The sequence below is a fragment of the Stenella coeruleoalba genome (genome assembly GCF_951394435.1).
Source record: "Stenella coeruleoalba genome assembly, chromosome: 2".
NCBI classification, from domain to species: domain Eukaryota; kingdom Metazoa; phylum Chordata; class Mammalia; order Artiodactyla; family Delphinidae; genus Stenella; species Stenella coeruleoalba.
The window spans coordinates 74,362,304-74,384,614 of NC_137147.1; the positions used below are offsets into that span (position 1 = coordinate 74,362,304).

Consider the following 22,311-nt stretch of genomic DNA (forward strand, 5'->3'; position numbering starts at 1 on the left):
TGGAAACTAGTGAGGAATTTCAGTGGGTGTCAAGGAAAATCACAGCGTCATTTGTCTCTAAAAAGATTTTGGTTGTCAGTGTTCCATCTGCGACTCACTTACCCAGCTGTTTGGCACTGAATGAAGCAGCTGCGAAGCAAAACAGCATAGAGGCAAGTGGGGACTATTTAGAGTTATAATTCTGCTTCTGTTGCTGACTTGGGACGTTGTGATGTAAATAAATAAACTCTTCCATATTTAGTCTCAGCTCAGCTCCTTTAAGATGTTTTCCTGGCTCCCATCACCCAGCTCATCCCGAAGTCTAAAGGTCCTAATTCCACTCTGTACCTTCCGTCTCGAACCCTCCCGTAATTATTACAACCAAGTACTTGTCTTGCTTTCACATGTGTCTGATTTGGTTCCTCTATTAGGCGACAAGCCCCACTGCAGTGTGAACTCCAGAGTGGCAGAAAGCTTGTGTTACTTGCCTTGGTATCCTCAGCTTTTGGGATGATGTCTGGCAGGCATACAGTAGACACTCAATATATATTGTTGAATTAAGAAAATGAACCATGCCAATTCTATAATCTGAGACATACGGATACTTGATGAGCACTTGTTAAACAGTTCAACCTTCCTGTTCACCTTTTCTTCTAGGATCACATGGGGAGGTTAGAGGGCTTCCAGTTAGATGATGAGGTGGTTGGAGCAGATGCTCTCAGATATACCATCAACTCCATCACAGTTTTCATTTTGGTCCCTGCAGATCACTACCAGGAAACCCACCCTTGGGCAGTGCTCTCCAGTCAATGCATAGTTCTTTAATAACTTTCTTCTACTTTATCCAAACTTCCTCTACCTTTGATGGTAGTAGAAAAGGAAGAACGATTATTTCTCTCACTGAGACTGTTAGCATGGCAGAATCAGAGATCTGGGTGACAGAGTCACGTCGAATCTCCTATTTCCACTTTAACATTCAACAATTCTGGGGATCTGTCACAAAGAACCCCAAAGTATCCCGGGGAAGAGAAAACCCAGAAAGAAAGTCACTCACTCACTCACCAAACACTGTCTGTGTCTGGGCCTGTCCCATCAGGGTTAAGACTTTGAAATCTGATTTCCAAAGCCAAATTTTGCAAAGGGTCCTTCTCCAGTTCTTTTATCCCAAAGAAAAGCCTCTTGTTTTGTGTGATTCTGTGCACTTGAAGGGCTGTTCTTGGGGGCACTGGTGCTGATGAGCCCATATGTTGGCTGCAAATGAGAAAGCCAGCAAGACAGCAGGGGATTAGTATTTTCGCTGATGAATAAAAGCAAGATCTGAAGCAGCAGGAGACCCTGCATCTTCAGAAAAGAAAATAGAGAAGCCACGTCTCAGCTCAGCAGTTCACGCCCAGTAGTTTCCATAGGTGGTTCCTTGAATAAACAGAGGCCAATGTGGAGGTGTGTTTATAGAGCCTATGCACATCTGGAATCTTGGTATGATCTTCACTTGACAGTTTTTTAGGATGCCATAAGGTCAGGTGTACTTTGATTTAATTTGTAATCTTTTTGAACATAGGAACTGTTACAGGTCATGTAGTATGCCTATTATGTTGATAGAACTAATTCCTTACTTATGATTATGTTTATAAACAACCTTAATTTTATTTCTGGCTCTACATTTACAAATTATTCCACTATCCATTTAATGGGTAGGGCTACTGTTTTATTTTAATATCTCATAAAGTCTTTCCTCTGGTTTTATTTTTTTCTATGTAGGAAGCCTGTAATAATTTATCAGCATCCATTGAAAAATGTCCTTGCAATAATCCTCTAAGGTAGATATTACTTTTATCATTATTTTATAGCTGAGAGAAGCAAGGCACAAAGTAACTTGTCCAAGATCATATAGCTAGTGAGTCAGTAAGTGGAAGATCTGGGATCCAAAATTCAAGAAGTCTGGGTTCCAAGTCTGAACTTGAGCTCAATCATTGGTACTGTACTACTAGTCTACGTCTATCTATCTATCTATTATTAAATTTACTAGTCTTTTATATATGTATATACAGATGTTTAATATTTTTCTGGGCTTTTAGAAATGTTGTTAGGTTTTCAAGGGTCTGTGATTAAGATGTTAATTGTTGGTTTTGATTTTTTAATGTGTGTCCAATTCATTTGTCACTCAGGGTATCAGGGACTGCGCTTTTGTCAGGTCAAAGATTCAAGTAATTTAACAGGATTTAATTTTCGGTTCTCACGGTTTAGCGAGATAAATGTGAGGAGGTGTTACTTGCTGAATACATTTTATTATTTGAGAAGGGCTTGTTTTATACCTTTGTATTCCCACAGCACTTAGGATATCAATTTGCAAACCATGAGGGCCCTTTAGTTTTGAACGAATGAATTGATGAATGAGTGGGGGGAGTTCGAGGTGGCACTGAACACCCTCTGTCTTGGTGGATGAGCCTCTGAATTTTCTGCGTTGAGCTCGCCTGAGGCTCACAGCTTTGGTCTGGTGGCACGTAAAGCATGCATTGTGGTGCCTGTCGTGCACGGCGGTAAATGGCTTTGTCTCTTGGCCGCTCATGCTGAACAGTTAAGGTCCTGGAGGACAACTCTGTCCACAGAAAATTGGTAACGTTCCAATTCCAGGCCGCCTTGAAAGGCATGGTGGGTATGAGTGAGCCTTTGTTAGTCTCTGCAGACACCAGTACACAGAGTCATAGTTCCCACCAGGAGTATTATATGGGCACTGGAACTTCACATCCATCCGTCCCAATCATGGCATCTCTCTTGGAAGTTGTGTACTTTCAGTCCTGTAGGAGCCATCTGGCAAAGAGAAAAAGGATAGGGAATGAGAAGTGGTGGGAGATTGCAACCGTTTACCTGGGAGCCGGTTGCAGAGGAAGGGCAGCACAACGCAGAGCAGCCGGTACGTGGCACGGCTGCAGTTCCTCTCGGTGTTGTTTACCACGAAGCCTACTTTGCATGCACAATGCACTCGGGCCACCTTATCTGCAACAGCCATGTGGCTGCTTCATTGCTGCAGCCATAAAGGAAAGAGGTCCTCATGGGTGGTTGGTGCTTGTGCTATCTAAAGACACACTCAGATTTGTTCAAAGGCAGCCATCCAATGGGCCTCTTTAGAGGGGCTCCAGTGCCCCTCTGCCTGCGTTTGCGCATATGGCACCATTTCCTTATCAGCCCCAGGGGACTCATTCTCTGAAAGGAAACCACCAGGGAGACAGTCTTTTGTTGAAAGACATTTGGTGGGTCATGATCTCTTGGGTCCTTGTTCCTGAGTTTCAGGAATCTAAGGTGCACAGAGCGTTGAGGAAAGTCAGGAACAATCATTTTCCTGAATGCACTATGGCTTCCCCTGCCCATTTGGTTCTGGGTCTTGCTTTTCAGAAGCCAGACAGGGAAGAAGTAATTTATTTTTAATGAGTCGAATAATCAATCAACCATTCATTCAGCAAATATGTATTGAGTGCCAACTATGTACAAGCTTTCTGCTGAGTGCTGAGGATACAAATGGAAGCGAAAAACAGCCAAAATTTCTGCCATTGTGGAGTTTAAAGGCTGGTGATGATGTTTAACTTCAGACAAGAGAAAGAGAAAGAATATATATGAAGTTGGGCAGGGGTGGGTAAAGGGGCTTCTGGGGTCTACACAAATCCAGGCAGGGTTTGTTCCCAGTCAACACAGCTGGTTGTGGAGCTCACCCTGGAGGAGCACAGACTGGAACTTTCCCTGGCAACTCATGCCCCATCCTAGAGTCAGAGGGTTCCTTTTCTGCCTACCTTCCTTTACAACCATTCTCCCTTCAAGAAATCATTCTGCTTGTTGACAATCCAAAGTTCTGAAGCTCCTGACTTAGCACTGTTATCTTTCTATTCTTGGAGTAGAATCAGCTTGGCTGTGATTGTTCCCACTGTGAGGATAACGGCATCTTTTGTGTGATGGTTTCCTTTTCATCGTGTACACAATGACTGCAGAGCCAGGAAATTTTAATTTGGGATAAATAATAAGCTATCTTTAGGGCTAATCTTATTTTGAGAGTCAGGGCTAATGGAGGTCAAGGATTCTTTCTCTTTTATTGTTTTCCTCAAAGCCTCAACTCCTACTTCCACTTCTTTCTTCCCTCATCTTTTTCCTTCTCTCTTTCCCAGGACTAGTCCTCTTTCTGCAAGATAGTCTCATGAAGAACTTTCAAGGGATAATGAGACAATGGACAAAGAAATAAGGAGACACTCACCCCAGGATGTCTGGACTTAGGGTTACACAGAGGTGAGCTGGGGATAGCTGTGGCCACATAGACATACACACAACAGACACGCAGAGATGGAAGGCTGGTGGTGTGACTGTGGGTGTGCCTGCACCAGGGCAGGTGGTGTGACAGGGTGGCCAGGAGTCCTCCAGAGGCATGGCCACAGCAGTGTGGATGGTGTTTGGGACAAGGAAGCTAGTTGGGAAGATGCATGTGTGCAACATGGTAGCCCTAGACCAGTTCACCAAAGACTCCTGGGGAAAGCTGTCCCTGGTGGTGGGGATATGTCATACCCAAAGCCATTTTACTGGAAAGAGGCTCTAACTGGATGTGGAGGCCAAGAACTTATGACGGACTTCCTCTGGATCTAGATCTCCTTATACCAACCTGAAGAGAGAGGAGAAAAGATAACGGTAATCAGGTGGTTTTAGGCACAGTAGTCGGGTGCTCCTTTACATGCTGAATTCATAAATAAGAGGGGTGGGCAGTCAATTATGTAATGAGTTTTGAGGGCCCAGAATCCCCCTGCCCCCAAATATTCTTTATTGGTACCTGGAATTCTGTCATTGGAGATTAGTCCTTTGGGCCTTAGAAATATAAAAATATTCCTAGGAGGATCAACACCTTAAGTCAGTATGGTAAAAACAGTAAGAATTAATCTCTGACGGCAAAGCCTTGAAACATGCAAACTAGAGAATCTTCCAGCACAGAACTGGGATGCTGGAAAGAGGGCATCTCTCTCTTCTCCTTCACTCACATATACCATCCATCTGCTTTTAAAGTGTCTCTTGAATCTCTTTCCTCTTTCCAGATCCTTATTTCTGATCTTTCCCACTGTCCGCCTCAACTTTCACATGAACTTTATATCTGAGCTCACTGCTTTGGGTCTCAGAACCAATCTTCCCACCCTTAGTGATCTTTCTAAAACACTTTCCAAGCACATTTTCTCTTACGTTATCTCTGATTTCTTCCGACTTCTCATAAAGTCCAAATCCTTTAGCCTGGTTCGCAAGACCTCTCTCAATCAGGCCACACCTTACCACGGCAGCCACTGCTCTGCCCCAGCCACTGCCGACTCATTCCCGCAGACTGGATGCTCGTCTCCAAACATGGTCCTATCCACCTTCCTGAATTGCCTAAGCTGCTCTCCCTCTGCTTGCCACGTCCTTCTCCAGTCCCTCCATTGGTCAAAATCCTTCATCCTTTAAGTCAATCAACTATAACTTCCACCAGGGAGCCTTTTCCAGTCCTCCTGAAACAAACTAATCTCCCCCTCCTTTGGGCAACTGTGCATTGTACTCTGTTCAATATTTATCATGGTCTGACTTTAGAAATTAGTGCTAGAAGGGTCTGTATGTGTCTTCTTTTGGAAAACCCACCCCACCCCAACCCATTCTCTTACTGCCTTCAGGAAGGTCCATATGCCTGAGGAAAAGGTAGATTTCCCAGGGAATTTATTTTCAAGAGGCTGCCAATGTGCGCTATCCAAGTACAGCTGATATGCAGCAGCGTCCCCTGAAGCCTGATAGGGAAGCTGCTGGTCTCTGATGAGAACTTGAAAGAACGCTTCCAGCTGGATCATTTCTGGTGAATGTGCTAAAGGATTTGGCTCCGACACTGGCAATATTTGGGGTCCACCGTCCTTATTGAGGTCCTTGGTGTTCAACAAGGTAGCATAGTGTCACTGTCTCCTTTAGGGAGTAACCCATTGTTTGTGGTTTGGAGGGACCGACCAAGATTTCCTACACTGTCACAGCAGCATGAAACATCAAATCCACCAGTTAATAACCAGGGTTGCCTGGTATTAGAGTTGTCAGAAAGAACTATGGTTTCAAGGGAAGCAATCTCAGATACTTCTCACCTGGGACAAGGTGTCAGTAGGTTGAGAACTCAGGAGATATTATGAGTTTTTCAAAATCACAAGGCAGGAGGGTCTGAGGTCATCAAAGTCAAACCTGGACATCAGACCCGGTATCAGGCCTCAGGCATTACCCACCTACTGAAGATCTGGACCTGGAATTCAGAGCCCCGAGGCAGGTCTGTATTTGAATGCAGTGCATTAACTCTGTGGACTTTTCTTGGCTCTTGAGTCTTATATATTGACTGTGAATCTCCTCTCTTGTGGAAATTGTTTTTTCCAGGTATAGAACAGAGATTATGTCCTAGAGGCCTGTCCCTTGATCACATTGAAGACATCTTGAAAAAGAACATAGGATGAGACATGCTTAACATATGATTAACTCAACTCCCATGGACAGTGATAGGAAAATGTTATTTTAGAGTGAAATTTTTTCCCAGTTGTTGTTTGCTCTAAAGAAAGTTTCCTTTGATTTATAACGTTTTTGTGAGAAGGATGAGGACCAACCATGTATCCTGAGGACCTAGATTTGAACTGTAGGGAGAAATTTAAGTTAGGCATTTTTATAATATGAGTATCTATTTTCTATTTTCTTTCTTTTGAGGGGTGAGGGTTTTGTGGGTAGACTAGAGACTCTAGATGAACTTTAGGCCATTCTCCTTTTGTTGAGACAACTAGAGTAAGGTTGAGAATGAGTTTATTCACATCTGAAACAAATATCCACTCGTGGAGATTATGAAGTCAGCATAAAACTAAATGCAGATGTTGTACACTAAGATGGTAAGTATTCTGTTAAGAAAGATCAATTTGTGTCTTGCAAGTTAGAAATGAAGGGCATATTTTCCCTCAAATATGAATTTCGTCAAAGCTATTGGTGTCTCATACATGGTATTTTAAGACCTAATAACACTGTTTTTGCCTTCTTGGGCCATGAAGGCCAGCCTCCACCTGAGGTGGTGGAGGGCGGGTGGAGAGCTTTCCACGAGGGAGCAAGTTTTTCCACTGTCAGGCCTCCTAGGGCAGGAAAAGAGCTGGCCTTGGGCTCTGCACATGGAGATGTGGGGATGCCTGCAGACTTTTATTGGGGGCACTGACTGATCACTGCTACTTGGAAGTCTGCAGGGATACAGGAAGAGGTTGGGTTTTGGGTCTCAAAATGTGCACTTCTTTCTCTCCTCAAGCATTTTGCTGTGCTTTGAATGATTAAGGGAGCAGGCTGTGCCCATAGCCACATGGGATCTGTTGGCAGCAGGTAGAAGGGAGAGCAGCCTGGAGAAAAGTCTCATGGGTTGACACAAGGTGGCTGGAAGAAGAGCTCTGGTTCAGTGGAGTTGTGGAGCCCCATGGGGACCCACTGTGGGATGAAGTGACCACAGATCTGTTCTGGGGGACAGAATGGGTACTCCATATTCCCATGATAGAGGCTGCAGGTTATTATAAATTGAATATTCATGAAACAATGTCAGTATTTTGTAATTCACAGGCTGATGAGGTCTGAGGACACATAGGTGACATAACGAAGGATTCTAAAAGTAAGAGATCTGAAACTCTTAAAGTGGTGTTTGAAATAACATTTGTACAAGGACAACCACTGCTTTAATTAATAACCTAATTATCCTTAGCTGTCTTCAAGACTAAGAATGCTCAGCAACTAACTGATGGCTTAAATTTTAGGTGTTATAAGAACTGGAAAACAGCAACAAATCTGAAAATGGCCAATTCCAATTTATGCATATATATGTATGCATGCTTCCATCCACCCATTCATTCAACAAACATTTATTGCCAAGCACCGTGTTTACTGCCAGGTATACAGAGCTTACTAAGACATTATCCTCAGGGAGCTTACATCTGAGCGGGTAGAGACAGGTAGGACTCTGCGTCCCCATTCAGAGAGACAGACTGTTCCTGATTAATGACGCGAAGAGGCAAGTTGTCCTCTCAATCTTTTCCCCAGGGGATTGGAGGCAAGTCTGCATTCCAGTGAACTGCCTTTTATTCCGATGATCCCAGGTTTGGGGGAGCTGCTGTAATAGGCCTGGCTGTGCTACTGCTTTCATGGTGCTACAGTGGTCCTTAGTTTCGGCTTCCAACCAGAGGCTGCAGCCTACAATGACGGGTAAGGTGGGGACAAAGATGGAGCAGAGCACCTAGAGATTTGGCTGGTCCAGCATTGCCCTCCAGTGGTCAGACATAAGCATGTGGGGACAACAGATTTCCTAGAGGGAGGTTCTGAGGTGTCTGCGGATTCATAACGGGGCTCAGGAATGACGCCTGTAGATGAGGTTGGGAAAGCAGGAATTGGAAGCCACAGTCGAGAAATTAGAGTGAGAATTAAGATGGATTAATGACCAGGCACCTAGGATTGTGCGTGTATAGAGAACCAGGAACAAAGACCACGTCAGTTTCCCAATTTGGATTTTGGCTGACACGCCGGCCAGGCTGCTTTGGGGTTTAGAAAGTGCAGGGGTGGTGGTGGGGACGGTGGTCACTCAGAGCTGTAACCGCAGTCCTCTCAGCCCACCCTGGTCTTCAGATTGATGTGCAGTCCAGGAACGAGCACAAATCTCATGAAATGAAATCAGATGCAAGTTTATGTGTAATGAACTTTTGAAATATTAGATTTGCAAAGGGGTCTAGTCCATAGGAAGGCAAATCTGTTCTCAGCATTCCTCCCGGGACTCAAGTGGTCTCTCTCTCTCTCTCCCTATGTCCTACATGTGGGAAGTTCAGTAACACTGCTTTGGAGGGAAGTTTCTCTCTCTTAGCAGGTAGAAGTCTTCCTCCCAACCCCCTATTGGGTCAGTGTCACTGGAAGATGTCCAGCACAGTAGGATGCTGTCCTGTGTCCCAGATCATGAATCTATGAGTCGAGGCTGAAGCAGCCTCGGCAGCCAAGGTGCTCTTGGCAAAGTCTACAACTAGTGCAACATTTCCTTCCTTTTCTGTTTCATCTTAGCACACAGTGTCCTTCAGATATATCATCCCTTACCTTTCAAGGTCATGGAAGCAACAGCATTTCACTGTACCCTGAATCTTCCCCTGCTTTATTTCTTCTAGTTGATCTATCACTTGGCTTCCTGGATCTTCAGGCTTGAAATCTTCCCCGTCCCTGCCCTTGCTGCTCTCTTGCTCTGCTCCCCTGAAGAGAAAGAAATGGGTTAGAGAAACTTCCTTATCAAATTGAAAAAACAATGCCAGGCAAACAGTGACCAGCTCAGGAACTGGATAACTGTAGCATAATGCATTGGTGGTCGAATTGCTCACACTGTTGCCTATAAAGTCCAAGCATCCATAGCCCTACTATAGAAGACCCCAGTCTTTACCTTAAGAACAGGTTCAAACTGTGAATCCAGGGCAGGAGTCTGAAAGTAGGGTAATGAGGACAGATGGAACATGAATATTTTAGTTACAGGACTCTTAGAAGACACCATAGGTCATAGCAAATCTGTGTATATGTGTGTAGCTCTGTGTGCACTGCCATGTAGTAAAACAGAAACTTTCTGAAGTCAAGAACTGTGCCTTCCCTGCTCTCCTTCATAACCCCAGTGCACTTGGTAATAAGCATATTGCCCCAGAGCGCAGCAGTTAAGAGACGATCCTTTGGAATCCAACAATTGAGAATCCAAGCCCTTTTACTTTAGTTTTTCAATCTTAGGAAAAATTCCTTTCTGAGACTTGAGCTCCTCATCTGTGAAACAGGGATAATAATACCTGCTCCCTCTTCCATCACATGCAGAGTGTCTGTGAGGATTAGAAGAGCTGGCGCCCATGCAGACCTGGACATTGTGCGTGTCATGAGGTCAGTGCTCAGCAAAGAGCAGCTGTTTTATTATTTCCATGTGCGCGTGTGCACATAGGTGCATGAGATCTCTGTGGGTGCGTGAGAATTTTTCAGTCAAAGCCCAACTTAACTGTAAAATAAATCAGCCTCATTTTAGAAAACCAAAGCATGCAGGCATGGGGATGAATAGATTCCTTCCCTGTACACCCTTTGCCACTTCCTTCCATAACTGTAAAGCCTTTGCCCAAGTCTCCAGGGACCAACGTGCTCTTGAACCCTGTCTAGAATGAGAGAGCCGTCAGCATATAAACAAGCTTTCAGCTGAAACAGGCACGAGGTGGCTGACCCTCCCCTCCCGCCTCGAGCCTGGGCGCTCACCGTGCAGTTGGCAGGGCTCCGTCTCCTGCTCTGGATGGTCATGATTGACCCAGTCTCGGGAGCTGCCAGTATGAGAGAGACTGGGAGGCTTGGTATTCAGTCATCACTGAGAGCCTACTAGGAGAGCAAAGTGCCATGCTGCCACTCCAAAGGCTGAGAGTCTGTAAGTGGCCATTACAGAGGAAAATCCTTCCACTTGGCCGACTGAGGCCAGGTCTATGGCTTTTATTTATTTTTTGTTGCTTCAAAAGTATGCTTTATTTTTCATCTCAAATTCACTTTAAATGTTTGTCATACAATTTAATACCTAAGAAGACCCTAGATAAAATTAATTGATAATATTTACAACGTAATACTTCTCTGGGTAGACATATTTCACACAACAGTTTTCAGTTAATGCTGAAAAAATCACTTAATTTTAATCACAATCATTGATTGATTAATGGATTAACAATTTACCCAGTAATTTAGATGGCATAAGGTCCAATAAAGGGGACAGTCTGATGATTGCTCAATGTGCAATCCTGCCCCTTAGTAATACTAAATCAAGAACATGACAGATATTCCACTTAGATCCAGGTCTGTGGCTTAGAAGCAATTGGCGCAGATGCCCAGTGAGGGGGTTCCTTCATTTTGTGCTCAATAAAACCAGTTTTATTCAGGGAAGTGAACTGTTATCCCCCCAGGAAGGGTGAAGGTATAAAGACAGATTGTAATTCTTGGAGGATCTAATTCTTCGGTAGCTGGAGACAGGAAGAGAAAGAGAGGGACAGAGATGGATGAAAGGGAGCTCTGTTATCCCAGGAAGTCCTAGGGTAATTACCTGGCTGAATTTCTCCTGGAGCTTCGGGATGCTGCCAGATGTGTCCAGGCCCTCTGCGCACCACCCCACAGAGCCAGCATCCAGGGTCCACCTCCTCCCTGCTGTGGCTGCTCCTCATGTCTGGGAGCATATCAAAGGAGGTTTGATATTCATAACTGCTGTGGGTCATTTTCACATGGAGCTGTGGGGAGCCGCCTGTACCACTGCATGCTGTATTCAGCCCTTTGTCAGAGCAGCTGAGCTGAACCAATCCCCCATTATGGGCGAGAGGAGTTTCCTCCTGGGAGACCTGGGTTTGCCCCCAGACCCTTGTGCAGAATAAAATGGGTCTTTTTTTTAATTGAGAAACAGTTACTGAAACATCTGCGAGTCTCAGCTCTGCATCTGCACTGCCCACAGGGACAACTCTGCGTGGTCCTTCCATAAGAGTGTGGCCACCTCCAGGCCCCGCTGTTAGTGTCGATAACATCTGAAACCTCCCTGTTTCCTTCTGTCTGAGGACAAAGGATGTCAACAAGACTCCAGCCATGACCACATTTCTTATCAACCGAAGGAGGAAATTCTGCTCACCGCTGTTGCGTTTGGCTATTGTTGGAGAGGGCTGGCAGAGACTCGTGAAACTAAAGCTGCAGGATTGCAGGGCTGGAAGGGGCCCTAGTCATCATCTGATTCTAGCCCCTCAAATTACAGATGAGCAAATTGAGTCACAGAGGGGTTAAGTGACTTGTCTAAGGTCACACAGACCAGTGAGGATTTCTAGCACATGGAATCATTTTCTAAAAGAGGGAGGGGAATAGTGGTAGTGTGAATCTTGCTATTATGCTCCCGAGGTTCAAACCTATAGGAGAGATATGGGGACCAGGAGAGCTGAAGCTGTAACTTCAGAGGTTCAAACCTATAGGAAAGATATGGGGACCAGGAGTGCTGAAGCTGTAACTCAGCTTTGCACCTCAGTTTCTCTGTATGAAAAATGGCTGTATTATTTACCTTCATTTCAGGACTGTTGAGGGGCTTCACGAGTGACTCTAAGAAGTCCTGGGAGCTTGGGCTTTGGGATGGATGAAAGAACAATCTCTTTCTGGGCTCCAGAGTGGGGCTGCTTGCCTGGGCTGACTAACCTGTTCTCAGATCCTCAGTCACCACTGAGGCGTTAAGGAGCCCCTGGGTTTGGGAGGGTGGGAAAATTAGTGCAGAATGATCAGACCAGGTGGTTGGACACAGGGTACGGGAGTGGGAAAGTGGGTGGGATATAGTAATAAAACACAGCGATACCTGCCTGCTCCCAGCCCTGGTAACAATCTCTCAGGAGAATGTGTGAGATGTGTCCACCAAGGGAAAACGTTCTCCCTGGTTAGCAGGACCAGATTCCCTACCTTTGCTTGGGGCAGCATGGGAAATATGTTCCCCTATCTGTGTGCATTCGAATGCATTTTCATTACACTGTATGCCTTCAGTGCTGCCAGAAAAGCAAGCATGTCTAGCTCTTTAAAATGTCTAGAGCTCTTGTTCCCATTTGGGGTTTGTGCTTGGAAGGTCAGCCTCCAGAGCTGTCTGTTGGTAATTGGGTTCTGAATGAAAGAGCCTTCAGGGACTGCCAAAGAGACCAGAGAGCAGCCCATGGCCTGCCTGGGCTGAGTCGCAGCAGAAGCCAAACGGCGTCCCTTAGCAAGGTGGCCCCCGTTGGGCTGGGAAGCTCGTGATTCCTGGCAATCCAGCCGACATCCCGGCTTGGTGAAGCCTCGAGCCCCGAGGCCCAGGTCTGTACATCAGTCTTCTCAACTGCTTTCTCCTGTTATTATCTTGTCAACAGTAGTATCTGGGACACAAAGGACAACTCTGCATGATGATGCGGTGAATGACTGGTTAGGTGCCTCCTGTTTAATAACCAGAGACATGTTACTGTGCGGCATCTCTCCATATGTTGTAGCATCTGTGTCTGGCATGTAAGGGACTCATTTTCTTCACATATCTAATTAAAGATGTAAAGCAAAATGGAAGGGCTTGCAAGCCTACCTCCCCCCTGCAACGCCTGCAGCTCCCTTTTCTTACCCTCTGCTGCCATCTAGTGGCCACGTGCCTCCTCTGCATCATCATTTTCATAATGGGGCTGAGGTCTCCACCCCTGTGAAGCAGGAGGAAGACAGTTACCTAATCCACGCAATCATGGGTCTCCTTATAGAGTCCTTGTTGCAACAGAGGGTCAGGACCCATCTCCTGACATCTGCCTGGACCACCCTGGGACTTCCTCTTGGAGCCTGAGAGGGCCCTTTCTCCTCTGGAGAGAGATTGTTGGTCGACTTTATTACAAATCTGTCCACCTTCCAGACTCTAAAAGTAAATCATGAAGACCTTGCACGCTGCACACTTCTTGCCAAAAGCCAAGGTGAATCCTGGGGACAGACAGAGTCCTGCACCTCATGCTGACGTTTCCTCCAATATCTTCAAGAATCCCCAGAGGTTGGGATGGAGAAGGCACAGAGCAGAAGGGACATTCCATGGGTCTTTTCAGCAGCCCTGCCACCTATTTCCATACAAAGTCCAAGTGGGAGCTTGCTCTAGACCATGTCCCACTTCTTCGACTCAGGACCCACAGACCTTGTTTGACATTTGCTCCATTACCCGTGATAGCATCAGAGTGTGTTTTCAGCCCTTATTCATCAGCTTGGGGCCTGGGGATGTGTGCAAAGCTACGAAACGCTCCCCAGGATGGAAGACACAATGCAACATGAACCAGCTTGTCATTACAACTTACGAGAGCAGCAAATGAAGAGGAGACAGGGTGTGACAGCTGCAGGGTTTAGGTCGGGGCTACAGGTGTCTGTGCATCACTGTGGGCTCCAACGCAGGAGGGAGGAAGGCCACTGTGCCTCTATGCTGGGGACTGAAACACAGAGTGATGTGGCTTTTGTCATCAAAGCCAGCAGCCCATGTCCTTATCTTCAAGCCTTGGCATGTGTTCTTTAATTTCATTAATTGAGTCATTCTTCTATATGTACTCAGCTCTAGAATATACAATGAAGTAGACACAAAGAGCATCATACGACACAGTCTCAACCCTTGAGGATCTTGTTATCTAGAGAAGGAAGTAAGGAAAAAGTACGATGGTCAAGGCAACATGGATTAATTCTCCAAATGAGAAAAACAGCTAACATAGGAAGCAGGGATTCTGAGAAGAGAGGATCCCTAGAGGTCACAGCAGCTGGGGAGCGTATTATGGAAGTAAATGATTCAAGCTGTCCAAGGAATTGCTGTTGATGGTGAAATGCCCTCTGAGATGTGTGGCCTCCCAGGTCCCCATGGTCTCTGCTCTGGCTGTGGGCCGTGCTCCCTGGGTTAGGAGACAAAGGGGTGTCTTCCAGGACCTGTTTATTGATCTGTAATAGATTTCTTCCCCTTCTCAATATTACTATTCATTCACTGATTAATGTGTCATTCATATTTACTCATTTAAGAAATGTACTGCTCTAGCACTGGGGTTCGAGAGATAAATCCACAAAAATGTCTAAGTTTTCACACTAGCCTGACACTGAACTAGAGCTTCATAGAACAGAGACAAACTAACATCACTGTCAGCTTTTGCCTTCATCTTCAGTCTTTTCACTTGTTAAGTACCTGTTGATTCTTTATTGCTTTACCTGTCCATATGGTCCTCACACCTTGCCCTCAAGAACACTTCAGACAGATGCAGCCCCAAATGTCCAGCTGTGTCTTCTGGGGGTGACTGGGCCAGCTACCAGGGCTTCTGGTTGGCAGGGATGGTCAGAGAGGACCCTTTATTGGCCACGTGGAAATAGAACGTCTAAAAACAAAGAAAAGACCCTTTGATTTAGTCTTGATTAAAAATAAAATAGACTTTAGTTTGCAATGGTGTTTGATATGCCTTGTGAGGAAGAAATCCTATTATGTCAAATTTTCAAAAGCCTGTGCTGTTAAGATAAAGATATTTACATTCCATGACCGCAGAGCTCAGTGAAAAGGGCCTGTCAAGAGACCAGACAGCTGCGGGGAAGGTTTTGTGTGATTTAAATGTACACAGCTTTGGCATCTTCTTAAGTTTACTGGCAAGGAACAAGCCAGCTCCGCTATCAACTCCCCAGGAATATAACTGTTAACGGCAAAGCATTTTATCACAAAGAGCTCAAAAAAGTATTATATTGCTCATTTAATCCTCAGAATATTGGTGTAGGAGACAGAATTTGTTGAGTTGTAAGTAAAGGTGCAAAGCTTTGATTACTTTAACTCATCACTTTTTCTTTCCCTCGGTCTTGTCTCTTCGCTTTTCTCTTAGCAAATCACACGAAAAGACTATGGGAGAATTGGGCGATTGGGACTGACATGTATACACTGATATGTATAAAATTGATGACTAATAAGAACCTGCTGTATAAAATAAAATTAAATTAAATTAAATTAAAATAAAAACTAATACTAAACTTTCTTTGGGTTATTTGTATGGAAATATGTTAATATGAATGTTTCAGACATTACATGAAATTCCTAAAAATCTTATATATTCTGGTATAATGTTATAAGTCATAATTCTAGTTATTACTTTAAAATGTATATCTCAGAAATAACTAAATTTCCTTGTCAATTGCATTATTATGAACTTTCATCAAATCTTTAACCGTGGTCATTTTTAAGTCTTTTGTCATTTACAGACAGTTCTGGGTGTACTCTGATGCTTTTGCAAAAATGTTCCTATAAAAGGGTTTCATCTTCAAGGAATTCATGGAAAAGACTCTGACAAGTACAGGCTTCTGGTAACTGACTACACTGCTGAACTGAATGAATAAGCATTTTCAGAACTCTAATGGAAAACTGATGAACTCATAAAAGTGCTAACAAAAGATCAAGATGAAAAAAAATTAATTACATGGGACTGAGTGAACTGATGAGGATGATTATAGTTTTTGTGACTTTCTGTTAGAATAAAAAAAAAAAAAAGACTATGGGAGACACCTCCTGGGCATTGTTTCTTTGCCAGTCCTGTTGGTTGGTGGTTTATATTCTGGAGACAGAGGCTGCTAGGAAAGAGGAGGTACCAGGTAACATATGCATTTCCATGGGTACCGGGACCCGGGACCCAGCTGCTCTTGGCCGGGCCACCTTGGTGTTATCCACACCGTTTGCAAAAACAACCCTCCTAACTCAGTAAGCTCCTGGTCTTGGAACCAGCGTGGAGCTAAAATCAGAGTCTCCAGACCTTGGTTCCCTCTTTTCATTTCTGAAAATTCACAGACAAGAAAAGTTTGCCTGAGTTTTATGGGATTGTGAGGTATTGTGTCACCTGAAGCCTGATGTGGAGTTGTGAGAACCACAACCCCTGAGCTTTCCACCTCCTCCCTTTGTCCCCATCATGTCTTCTCTGGGATTCAATAGGTTGAACCCTAAACTCGCAAACCAGAAAGTGGGGAAAGGAACTTAATGGTCATTGAGCGTCTACATGAAAGCCCACTCACTCATCTTTCACAGTCAGCGGAGGTGTGCATTATATTCCCGTTTTATGAGTGAGGGAGCCCTCAGTGGTTAAATAACCTTCCTAAAGTTTTAGCACTAATAAGACAGAATTTGAAACTAGATCTAGGTCTTGGCAATTGCGATGACCACATACAAGAGAGGAAAGCGTAGGCCAAGCCTCCGTCCTCCTCTACCCACCTTCGTCTTTGTTGAAGGGCTGAGGAATTGTTTGGAGGTGGACGATTCCTCAGCTGTGTCCCCTGGCTCTGAAGCCTCCACTCCTAAGACCCCAGGACTCCCACCAGGTGTTGTCAGCTTCACATTGCATAGGAGCTGGGACCCAGGGCCTGGAGCTGCACCCTGGGCAGGACAGGGTGCAGGGAACAGTTAGGATTTTAGTCCTCAGAAGCCACCTGTCACTGTGAGTGTCCTGAGGCTGGAACTAGCCAGTATCACAGCAGTTCCTTAACTGAGTCTCTCTCCTAGGGACCACCAACCCCCCGAGGAGGAGGATGGTGGGAGAACCAGATGCCCAGACCCGAGGCTACACTTGACCCTCTGACAGGCTGGACCTGAGTGAGGAAAATCCATGACAGAATGACCCCCACTTCCCTTCACTTTCCCCGAGGGGCAGGGTGGTCCTGCTTTCTCCAAGCCAGTCTCTTGTGGGCTTCTCTGAAGCCAGTACTCACTGTTGTAGGAATCCCTACAATCATAGGGGACCGTGAGAGGTTGGAAATTTCAGGCTCCAAAGGCCCCTGGAATCATCCTGGCTGCATCCCATAGATTTTGGGTTGTCGTGTCTCCATTGTCATTTGTTTCTAGGTATTTTTTTATTTCCTCTTTGATTTCTTCAGTGATCACTTCGTTATTAAGTAGTGTATTGTTTAGCCTCCATGTGTTTGTATTTTTTACAGATCTTTTCCTGTAATTGATATCTAGTCTCATAGTGTTGTGGTCGGAAAAGATACTTGATACAATTTCAATTTTCTTAAATTTACCAAGGCTTGATTTGTGACCTAAGATATGATCTATCCTGGAGAATGTTCCATGAGAACTTGAGAAAAATGTGTATTCTGTTGTTTTTGGATGGAATGTCCTATAAATATCAATTAAGTCCATCTTGTTTAATGTATCATTTAAAGCTTGTATTTCCTTATTTATTTTCATTTTGGATGATCTGTCCATTGGTGAAAGTGGGGTGTTAAAGTCTCCTACTATGAATGTGTTACTGTTGATTTCCCCTTTTATGGCTGTTAGTATTTGCCTTGTGTATTGAGGTGCTCCTATGTTGGGTGCATAAATATTTACAATTGTTATATCTTCTTCTTGGCTCGATCCCTTGATCATTATGTAGTGTCCTTCTTTGTCTCTTCTAATAGTCTTTATTTTAAGTCTATTTTGTCTGATATGAGAATTGCTACCCCAGCTTTCTTTTGGTTTCCATTTGCATGAAATATCTTTTTCCATCCCCTTACTTTCAGTCTGTATGTGTCTCTAGGTCTGAAGTGGGTCTATTGTAGACAGCAAATATATGGGTCTTGTTTTTGTATCCTTTCAGCCAATCTGTGTCTTTCGGTGGGAGCATTTAGTCCATTTACATTTAAGGTAATTATCGATAGGTATGTTCCTATTCCCATTTTCTTAATTGTTTTGGGTTCGTTATTGTAGGTCTTTTCCTTCTCTTGTGTTTCTTGCCTAGAGAAGTTCCTTTAGCAGTTGTTGTAAAGCTGGTTTGGGGTGCTGAATTCTCTCCACTTTTGCTTGTCTGTAAAGGTTTTAATTTCTCCATCAAATCTGAATGAGATCCTTGTTGGGCAGAGTAATCTTGGTTGCAGGTTTTTCTCCTTCATCACTTTAAATATGTCCTGCCAGTCCCTTCTGGCTTGCAGAGTTTCTGCTGAAAGATCAGCTCTTAACCTTATGGGGATTCCCTTGTGTGTAATTTGTTGTTTTTCCCTTGCTGCTTTTAATACGTTTTCTTTGTATTTAATTTTTGACAGTTTGATTAATATGTGTCTTGGAGTGTTTCTCCTTGGATTTATCCTGTATGGGACTTTCTGTGCTTCCTGGACTTGATTAACTATTTCCTTTCCCATATTAGGGAAGTTTTCAACTATAATCTCTTCAAATATTTTCTCAGTCCCTTTCTTTTACTCTTCGTCTTCTGGAACCCCTATAATTCGAATGTTGGTGCATTTAATGTTGTCCCAGAGGTCTCTGAGACTGTCCTCAGTTCTTTTCATTCTTCTTTCTTTATTCTGCTCTGCAGTAGTTATTTCCACTATTTTATCTTCCAGGTCACTTATCCGTTCTTCTGCCTCAGTTATTCTGCTATTGATCCCAAATAGAGTATTTTTTATTTCATTTATTGTGTTGTTCATTGTTGTTTGTTTCTTTAGTTCTTCTAGGTCCTTGTTAAGTGTTTCTTGCATTTTGTCTATTCTATTTCCAAGATTTTGGATCATCTTTACTATCATTATTCTGAATTCTTTTTTAGGTAGACTGCCTATTTCCTCTTCATTTGTTAGGTCTGGTGGGTTTTTATCTTGCTCCTTCATCTGCTGTGTGTTTTTCTGTCTTCTCATTTTGCTTATCTTACTGTGTTTGGGGTCTCCTTTTTGCAGCCTGCAGGTTCGTAGTTCTCGTTGTTTTTGGTGTCTGTCCTCAGTGGCTAAGGTTGGTTCAGTGGGTTGTGTAGGCTTCCTGGTTGAGGGGACTAGTGCCTGTGTTCTGGTGGATGAGGCTGGATCTTGTGTTTCTGGTGGGCAGGTCCACATCTGGTGTGTTTTGGGGTGACTGTGGACTTATTATGATTTTAGGCAGCCTCTCTGCTACTGGGTGGGGTTGTGTTCCTGTCTTGCTAATTGTTTGGCATAGAATGTCCAGCACTATAGCTTGCTGGTCGTTGAGTGAAGCTGGGTGCTGGTGTTGAGATGGAGATCTCTGGGAGATTTTCGCCTTTTGATATTATGTGGAGCTGGGAGGTCTCTTGTGGACCAGTGTCCTGAAGTTGGCTCTCCCACCTCAGAGGCACAGCACTGACTCCTGGCTGTAGCACCAAGAGCCTTTCATCTGCACGGCTCAGAATAAAAGGGAGAAAAAGTAGAAAGAAAGAATTGGTAGAAGTAGAAAAAAAGGAAGAAAGAAGGAAAGAAAGAAAGGAGGGAGGGAGGGAGAGAGGGAGGAAGGAAGGAGGGAAGGAAGGAAAAAAAGAAAGAAGATAAAGTAAAATAAAATAAGATAAAATATAATAAAGTTATTAAAATAAAAAAATAATTATTAAGAGAAAAAAAGAAAAAAATTTAAAAAAAAATGGACGGATAGAACCCTAGGACCTATGGTGGAAGCAAAGCTATACAGGCAAAATCTCACACAGAAGCATACACATACACACTCACAAAAAGAGGAAAAGGGGAAAAAATCATAAATCTTGCTCTCAAAGTCCACCTCTTCAATTTGGGATGATTCGTTGTCTAAAGGAGGGAAGGAGGGAAAGAAAGAAAGAAAGAAAAAAGATAAAATAAAATAAAGATATTAAAATGAAAAATAATTATTAAGAAAAAAAATTAAAAAAACGGACGGATAGAACCCTAGGACAACTGGTGGAAGCAAAGCTATACAGACAAAATCTCAAACAGAAGCATACACATACACACTCACAAAAAGAGGAAAAGGGGGAAAACCCATAAATGTTCCTCTCAAAGTCCACCTCCTTAATTTGGGATGATTTGTTGTCTCTTCAGGTATTCGACAGATGCAGGGTATGTCAAGTTGATTGTGGAGCTTTAATCCGCTGCTTCTGAGGCTTCTGGGAGAGATTTCCCTTTCTCTTCTTTGTTCTCACACCTCCCAGGGGCTCAGGTTTGGATTTGGCCCTGCCTCTGCGTGTAGGTCGCCGGAGGGCATCTGTTCTTCGCTCACACAGGATGGGGTTAAAGGAGCAGCTGATTGGGCGCTCTGGCTCATTCAGGCCGGGGCGGGGGGGGGGGGGGGGGGGGGGGAAAGGGGAGGGGCACGGAGTGCGGGGCGGGCCTGGGGCGGCAGAGGCCGCCATGACGGCGTGACGTTGCACCAGCCTGACTTCCGGGGTAGTTGTCCCTGGGTCTCGGGACTCTGGCAATGGCGGGCTGCACAGGCTCCCCGGAAGGGGGGTGTGAAGAGTGACCTGTGCTCGCACACAGGCTTCTTGGTGGCGGCAGCAGCAGCCTTAGCGTCTCCTGCCCGTCTCTGGGGTCCGCGTTTTTAGCCGCGCCTCGCGCCCGTCTCTGGAGCTCCTTTAAGCAGCGCTCTTAATCCCCTCTCCTCGCGCACCAGGAAACAAAGAGGGAAGAAAAAGTCTCTTGCCTCTCCGGCAGGTCGAGACTTTTCCCCGGACTCCCTCCCGGCTAGCCATGGCGCACTAACCCCCTGCAGGCTGTGTTCACCCCGCCAACCCCAGTCCTCTCCCGGCGCTCCGACCGAAGCCCGAGCCTCAACTCCCAGCCCCGCCCGCCCCGGCGGGTGAGCAGACAAGCCTCTCGGCCTGGTGAGTGCCGGTCGGCCCTGATCTGTGCGGGAATCTCTCCGCTTTTCCCTCCGCACCCCTGTTGCTGTGCTGTGCTCTCCTCCGCGGCTCCGAAGCCTTCCCCTCTCCGCCACCCGCAGTCTCCGCCCGCGAAGGGGCTTCCCAGTGTGTGGAAACGTTTCCTCCTTCACCGCTCCCTCCCACTGGTGCAGGTCCCGTCCCTATCCTTTTGTCTCTGTTTATTCTTTAGGCCTACCTAGGTACGTGGGGGGTTTCTTGCCTTTTGGGAGGTCTGAGGTCTTCTGCCAGCGTTCAGTAGGTGTTCTGTAGGAGTTGTTCCCCGTGTAGATGTATTTCTGGTGTATCTGTGGGGAGGAAGGTGACCTCCGCGTCTTACTCTTCCGCCATCTTCCCGGAAGCCTCCATACATTCTTGTTATAAAAATTAAAGCATTGCAATTAACCCCAAAATCTCCACTGACTGTCCCCCTCCCTCATGTGTAATTTCCCTTCCAGAGGTTGCTATTAATAGGGAATTTGTCATTGTACGTACAGTTCTCTTACTGTGAATATTGTACAAGTATTTTTACTAACGTAAATGGCATCATACGCTATACGTTGTTCTGCAACTTGCTGTTCCCACTCAGTAAGACATTTTGGAGCTCTTTTTCTGTTATTATGTATAGATTCACTTCATTATTTTCAACTGTATGGAATATAGACTTAACACAATTTATTATATCACTTTTTGCTATATGATTATGTTATTTACAGCTTGTTTATGACCCCAAATTGCTGCACTCCTTGTACATGTTTTCTTTTTATTTTCTTTTTTTTTTTTTTAAAGAAGATGTTGGGGGTAGGAGTTTATTAATTAATTAATTTATGTTTTCTGTGTTGAATCTTCGTTTCTGTGCGAGGGCTATCTCTAGTTGTGGCAAGGGGGGACCACTCTTCATCGCGGTGCGCGGGCCTCTCACTATCATGGCCTCTCTTGTTGTGTAGCACAGGCTCCAGACGCGCAGGCTCAGTAGTTGTGGCTCATGGGCCTAGTTGCTCCGCGGCATGTGGGATCCTCCCAGACCAGGGCTCGAACCCGTGTCCCCTGCATTGGCAGGCAGATTCTCAACCACTGCACCACCAGGGAAGCCCTGTACATGCTTTCTTTTACAATAAGGGTAATGCTAAGACTGGGACCCAGTAATTGCTGGGTCACAGAGTATGTTCATTTCCAATATTAATATTTACTAACATAGGCTTTCTTGTTATGGTAG

The 22,311-nt window shown here is 44.8% G+C and overlaps 1 protein-coding gene and 1 long non-coding RNA gene across 4 annotated transcripts in view; one reads left to right on the forward strand and one right to left on the reverse strand.

Annotated features, from left to right (window-relative positions):
- SALL2 (spalt like transcription factor 2) overlaps nucleotides 1-22,311 on the forward strand; it is an 802,697-nt gene that overhangs the window by 76,619 nt on the left and 703,767 nt on the right. For 2 of the 3 annotated variants that reach the window (XR_013826965.1, XR_013826966.1), the window contains exon 1: nucleotides 20,721-21,059. The exons of the other annotated variant lie outside the window; for it this stretch is intronic. The gene's annotated coding sequence lies outside the window, so the exon portion shown is untranslated. Of the gene's footprint in view, nucleotides 1-20,720; nucleotides 21,060-22,311 lie in introns of those variants that run through there. 3 annotated transcript variants of the gene reach the window in all.
- On the reverse strand, nucleotides 1,936-9,319 carry LOC307181614. Its single transcript, XR_013826975.1, has 3 exons — nucleotides 9,079-9,319; nucleotides 4,522-4,615; nucleotides 1,936-2,787 (listed from the first exon to the last, which is right to left on the reverse strand). It is a non-coding gene; the product is annotated as an uncharacterized lncRNA (long non-coding RNA).